The sequence below is a fragment of the Otolemur garnettii genome, unplaced genomic scaffold, assembly GCF_000181295.1.
Source record: "Otolemur garnettii isolate 467f Iridium unplaced genomic scaffold, OtoGar3 scaffold00068, whole genome shotgun sequence".
Taxonomy (NCBI): Eukaryota; Metazoa; Chordata; class Mammalia; order Primates; family Galagidae; genus Otolemur; species Otolemur garnettii.
The window spans coordinates 912,908-919,287 of record NW_003852463.1 but is presented as its reverse complement, the minus strand read 5'-3'; the positions used below and the strand labels follow the sequence as shown (position 1 = coordinate 919,287).

At 38.1% G+C, this 6,380-nt stretch overlaps 1 protein-coding gene and 1 non-coding gene across 2 annotated transcripts in view; one reads left to right on the top strand and one right to left on the bottom strand.

The window, feature by feature from the left end:
* Positions 1–6,380, bottom strand: part of TACR1 (tachykinin receptor 1) — a 173,317-nt gene that overhangs the window by 142,054 nt on the left and 24,883 nt on the right. The gene's annotated exons all lie outside the window — the stretch shown is intronic.
* On the top strand, positions 444–545 carry LOC111726508. Its single transcript, XR_002774271.1, has one exon. It is a non-coding gene; the product is annotated as a U6 spliceosomal RNA (small nuclear RNA).

The following is a 6,380-nucleotide window of genomic DNA, read 5'->3' as shown; positions in this document are numbered from 1 at the left end:
CTGGGAAAATTGGATAGCCACATGCAGAAGAATGAAATAGACCCCCTATTTCTTACCACTCACAAAAAGTGATTCAGGATAGATAAAAAGTTAAATGTAAGACATAAGACCATATGAAATCTACAGAAAAATATAGGAAAAACTCTTCAAGATATTGGCCTAGGCAAAAAATTCATGACTAAGACCCCAATGACAACCACAACAGTAAGAAAACAAATAAATGGGATTTGAGTAAAAGAAAAAGTTTCTGTACAGCTAAAGGAATAATCAAAGGTAAAAAGACAATGTATACAATGGGAGAAAATATTCACAAGTTATACATCCAGTAAAGGGCTAATAAGCAGAATCTACAAAGAATTCAAGCATATCAGAAGAAAAAAGCAAACCCCATTAAAAAGTGAGCAAAAGACATGAATAGAAGCTTTTCTAAAGAAGATAGACTAGTGCTTGCTTTGGCAGCACATATACTAAAGTTGGAATGATACAGAGGCCCATGGCCCCTGCACAAGGATGACATGCAAATTTGTGAAGCATTCCATATTTCTTAACAAAAAAAAAAAAAGAAGAAGAAGATAGACTAATGACTAACAAATGTGAAAACATACTCAACATCTCTAATCATCAGGGAAATATGAGTCAATATTCTTTACACAGAGACAACTCTCACAAGCCAATATCGAAATAAGACAAACCCCAGTATGAAAATTGACAAAGGAGGTAAGCCAATTTCAAAACATTAGAAATACAAATGGCCACTAAAAATACAGAAAGAAATAGTTTAGGTTCAGGATCAAAGAAACACAGTTGGCACAATTAGGTAATATTTTTCACACAACATATTGTCAAACATTAAAAAGCATTTAAAAGCAGATAGATAGTTCCCAGTTGCCAAGATGCCAAATCAGGCATTTCCATATATCACTAGAGAGAGATGAGTTTAGACCTTTCAGGAAGTAAATTCAACAACATGTCAAGAGCTTTGGCACTTAAGAAAATAACCTTTGACTTAGAATTCCAATTTTAGAAATTTGCCCTGTGGAAAGAGTTTGCACAGACTTATGTAGGAGAATATTTGTTATTTAATATTTAAAAAATCTTGAAACAAATGCCAAACAAAGGAGAACTGGCTAAATGAGTTATGACCATAGAGTAGTGTACCAGGCAGAATATTGCTTCCCCCACGCCTAAGAAGTATAAGCCCTAATCTCAGGACTCTGTGAATATGTTACCTTATAAGGCACAAGGGACTTTGCAGATGGGATTAAGGACCTTGAGATGGGGAGATTATCCTGGGCTCTCAGGTCTTCCCAGTTGAATCACATGAGTCTTTAAAAGCAGAGACTCTTTCTCAGCTATAGTCTCAGGACAGCTAAGAAACAAGTTAAAAAATTACTTAACCATTTTGAAGATGAAGGAAGGAGGCCATGGGCCAAGGAATGCAGTTGGCCTTCAACAGCTAGAAAAAGCAAGGAAAGGATTCATTCCTACACCCATAGAAAGAACACAGCCCTGCCAACACCTTGACTTTATCTCATTAAGACCCACGTCAGACTTTTCCTGAACTGTAAGGTAATGATACATTTATTTCAAGCCATTAAGTTTGTGCTAATTTGTCATAGCAACAATAGAAAACCGATACAAATGGGATGATTTGCTATCAATAATTAAAAATCATATCAGTTAAGGATCTATTTAGCCACATGTAAAAGGCAGATTACAAAATTCTAAGTATGGCAGCCAACTCCAATGATGAAATGTGAAACAGTGGGAATGACTATGTTTGGGTGCTGTAATTATAAGAGACTTTTTTCCTACTTGATAGTCCAGTTTCCCAGATAAACATATATCTCCTTTATAATCAGAAAAAGATACAAATAAATGTTAGATAAAAATATATTTAATCTATATTTCTCTAATTATTAAATCAACAAAACCTAATTGATAATAGCCTTACTTCTTCTCATGACAAACACCTGTTTCCACCCTCCCAACCCTACTTATACTATGTATCTTAAGCTAATACTCACTGAAAAGTATTGCTGTTTTTAATAAAATATAAACCTCTTTCCAATTTAATTACTACCTCATATATAACAAATGGGTGGAGATTATGTTTGACAGATTACAATTCTCATTATCACTTTTGTAGTACTACTTCATCCTTTGAGTCCTAAATTTTAATTCATTTTTCCGTCGGTTATAATATATCTTTACATTGATTTAATTTTTATTAATGTCAAGGATGTGATTGTCCTATTTTCAGAGTTCTTGTATACCTGAGATTATCATTCATACATGAATAACAATATAGCTAAGTATGTAAGGTCGTAATCTTTTCTGCTAAAAATTCCATACAGATTATGCTCTGTTGTGGTCTGGCATGTGTGGCCATCTATCAGAAGACTGAGGTCAGAGTAATTTTTGTTTCCTTTCAGGTATTGGTTATTTTCCCTGGTGGGATGTATAAGGAAATTTTTAAATTAAAAAAATTTCCAGAAGGTGAAAGAAATATTAATGGATATAGATTCCCCTACCCCCTACCCCCAATGCTAGTGTGAATATGCAAACCCATTCTATGCTGATTCTGGAAAGTAGAAACTTTCCTGCTAAGGAAAGTTTTATTCTATTATAATTTTATGGTAGCTCTTAAATTTATGGTGATTTCTTTTCCAAGAATCCTTGATATGTGAGTTGGATTTCTGGCTAGCCTTTCGGTAACTAACAACTTCACTCTCAAATTTTCATAGTTTGCCCTTTTTCTTTTCTGTTCTAGAACAACTCTAATTTTTGTTCTATAAGACCAGTTCAGCTTTCTGTGCCTATTGCTCCCTTCAATGAAATTTTAATTCTGAAACTGCATTTTTAGTTTCCTTGTGGTTTTCACTTAACCAGACCCTTTTGATTTTCTTCATCTGACTTCTCCATTGAGTAAAGAAAACTGTTCTTGTATATTCAGAGAAACTAATATAACTATTTTCGTTTCTTTTTTTTTTTTTATTAAATGATAGCTGTGCACATTAATGCAATCATGGGGGTACAGTGTGGTGTTTTCATATACAATTTGAAATATTTTCATCAAACCGATCAACATAGCCTTCATCTCATTTTCTTAGTTATTCTGTTAAGACGCTTATATTTTACTCTTAGAAAGATTCACTTGTACCCTCGTAAGATAAACCATAGAAGTGATCCCTCCAATCACCCTCACTCCACCCATCCCCCTCTCCCTCCCTCCTCCCCATATGCTATTTTCTGATATTTCTTTTTTGTGCTAAGTTATCAAAAGAATGTCTTTTTAAAAACTTCTTCAGACAAATGCTTTACTTATCTTATGCAATAGAGTATGTTTTATGAGCCCCCAGCTGGTTTCTTGAAAGGAGAGCCATCTAAATCTGGGTTTGGCACAGACAGGGTCCATTCACCATTTGGGAACTGGTAGAATCTTCTCTTGGATCTTAATCTGAAAGGCACATTGAACAGTGCCAGCCCAAGTTTTTTTCTGGATCTAGAAAGTGTTAATTTTGTGTAATTTTGCTAAACTGCAGTGAAACTTCTCTTCTCTCAAACACCCATTTCTCTGCAATAAAGAACAGCTACCTGCTCCTTTGATCTGAGAAGAAACAGGAGAAACCACTGGTCCCTTCTCTCTGTGCTCTCTCCCTTCTCAGCAGCTCTCTTCCATGTCTGTCCTGCAGTGACAGAGCACACCTCTCAGGTGCCAGCCCTCAGCACCTGCCTTTTTTGTCTCCTACCTGCTCAGCTGCCTCAGGAAAATTGTAGCTCCCCCAGGACAGGATAAAAGGCTCTTAAGTGGAGAATGGGAAGGAATGAATACTCTCTTCTGCAAATAATGATTTGCCTGAAGGCTGTAAAATGTTCTTCCTCATATTAGCTGCAGAAAGTACTTGTATTTGTTTGCTAAGGCTGCCGTAATGGGTAGTTTAAATAACAGAAACTTATTCACAGTTCTGGAGGTACATGTCCAAGATCCAGGTGTGGACAGAGTTGGGTCCCTCAGGGGGCTAAAAAGAAAGCGTTTGCTCGGATCTTTTCCCTTGGCTTGTAGATGGCCTTCTTATCCCTGTGTCTCTTCATACTGTCCTCCCTCTGTGTACAAATTTCTTTTAAAAGGATTTCAGTCACAGTGGTTTAGAGCCCACCCTAAGAACCTCATTTAACTTGATTACCTCTGTAAAGACCCTATCACCAAATAAGGCGACTTCTGAGGTGCTGAGGGTGATGAGTTCAAAATAGGAATTTTGGTGGTGGGGCGTAGTTCAACAGCGCTAGCAAGTCAATTCTCTGCCTTCTGTTCCGGACGGAGTCCAAGTCCAGTTAAGGGGGCAGGGGATAGATAGGTCTTGATAATCTTCTTGCAATCCAGTAAAAACTGTTCCCCATACACTGGCACACATTCAGCTGTTCATTTTAGTCCCCACTGCTACTGTGGGTTCCTATGATTTTGTCTGGTTTGCTGAGTATTGTATTGCAGGCATAAATCCTGGAGAGGCTTTGTTGGGGATTATTAGCTGACTGTCAGATTAACCTTGAATTTGTAGTCAGCAAATGTTTGCTGATAAATGAATGATTTTGGAGTTCATTTCGCTGTGGCTCTACCAGACCTTATCACTGCCAATTGCCTTAATGCCCTCCTGCGTTACTTACTGAATCATGATTAATAACTAGGGGTCATTTTCCACCTAGGAAGTTGTCTTTTGATCTACTTGGCAAACAAATCTGGTTGAACTAAAGAAGGACCATGAAAAAGGAAGGAGGGATGGACATGGCTAAAGGAATTTAGCAACTGATATCGCCATAATGAAGCAGGTGACAAGGAAAGAAAACAACTCCTCCAACCTTCACAAGGGGTGAGCCTCCAGCCAATTCTAAGGTGAAGTTTTGGCTAATTATATAACAATTATCTACTCCTTGAACTTGAAAGAATATTCATCATCGTTTTCCCTTACCAAAACAGAGCATCCTCTGACTTGGTAATGATCAAAGCAATTCCTAAGCAGAGAGAAAGGCAGAAATGAGATCTTCCCATTCTTATGCAAAGAACAGCTCTGTAATGAGCTGTCTTACTCTGCTCCATTTTACTAAGCCATGAGGCCTTCCCGGGGACAGACAGCCTGATGTGCTAAACACCAGTCTCCCTGGTGAGGGCTAATTACAACACTGCAGCTTGGGAAGGAAACATTCTCTCTCCTTCCCTCCTTCCCCAGTCTCCTACGGCGCTCCCAAACTTGGGGACTTTCCTGACATGGTTTCTGTCTGTACATCACTGTCCCCGAATTCTGTGGTTCTTTTTCCCAGAATCTCTTGCAGGTCCCTAGTGTGACATCAGTGTTATGAAAGTCACTGCAACAAAGAGGATTATTATGTATTGATCTCATACATTTCTCTACTGTAAGCAATTGCTAAGGATAGAGTAGTCCCCCCTTTATCTTCAGGGGATGCATTCCAAGACCCCCAGTGTGTGCCTGAAACTCGGATAGTACTGGACCCTACATATACTATGCTTTCTAAATTTGTTATCCAAGACGGCTGCTAAGTGACTAAAGGGCAGGTGGAGGATGGAAAGGGACAGTGCAAGATTTCATCAGGCTACTCAGAATGGAGCATAGTTTAAAACTTATGAATCTATTTCTGGAATTTTCCATTTAATGTTTTCAGGTCCTGGTTGACTGTGGGTAACTGAAACCATGGAAATCCAGACTGTGAATGGGGGTGGGAGAGTGTGCTACTGTAAGTACAAATGCCGCTGACAGAGGAAGGGTGCAATATGGAAGATTCTCTTTTTTTTCTTCTTAATCCATAGCAATGGAGAATTAAAGGAGAATCGCTTCTATTTCCATTTTAATTGTATTAATTCTTCCCACTTGAGAATTTTTATGATGGTTAGGGATTTCATTAAAGTTGTCTCCCTGGGAAACTAGGTAGCTCTGGATTTCCATGACTTTTATTACCAAATGGAAATTCTGTTTTCAGTCCCAATTTCAGGGACAGGGGATGAGGAGAAGCTGAACATAAGCTTTTTTAAGGAATCAACTCAGGAGACTTTATTGATTGTCATAATTCCTATAGTTTATTGATCTTTACTCTGAACGAGCTGTCACCTTTGAGGCTACTGAGTCCAGGAAAGCATCTTTGAACTGGTATGTCCATTCCAAAGAAGTCCTTATATATAAATGCCTTCAAATCTCTTTGCTTCTAAATGTTGGGTACTTTCTTATGTGAACTACAGGGATGTGTACGTGGTCACAGTGTCTTGGGGTAGCTGCCATGTGGTGGGAGGCAGGGATGCAGAATGTCCTGGGCTGAATGTACAGTTCTGCACAGGCAAATGTCCGACACCTCACATGATTTTTTTTTTTTTT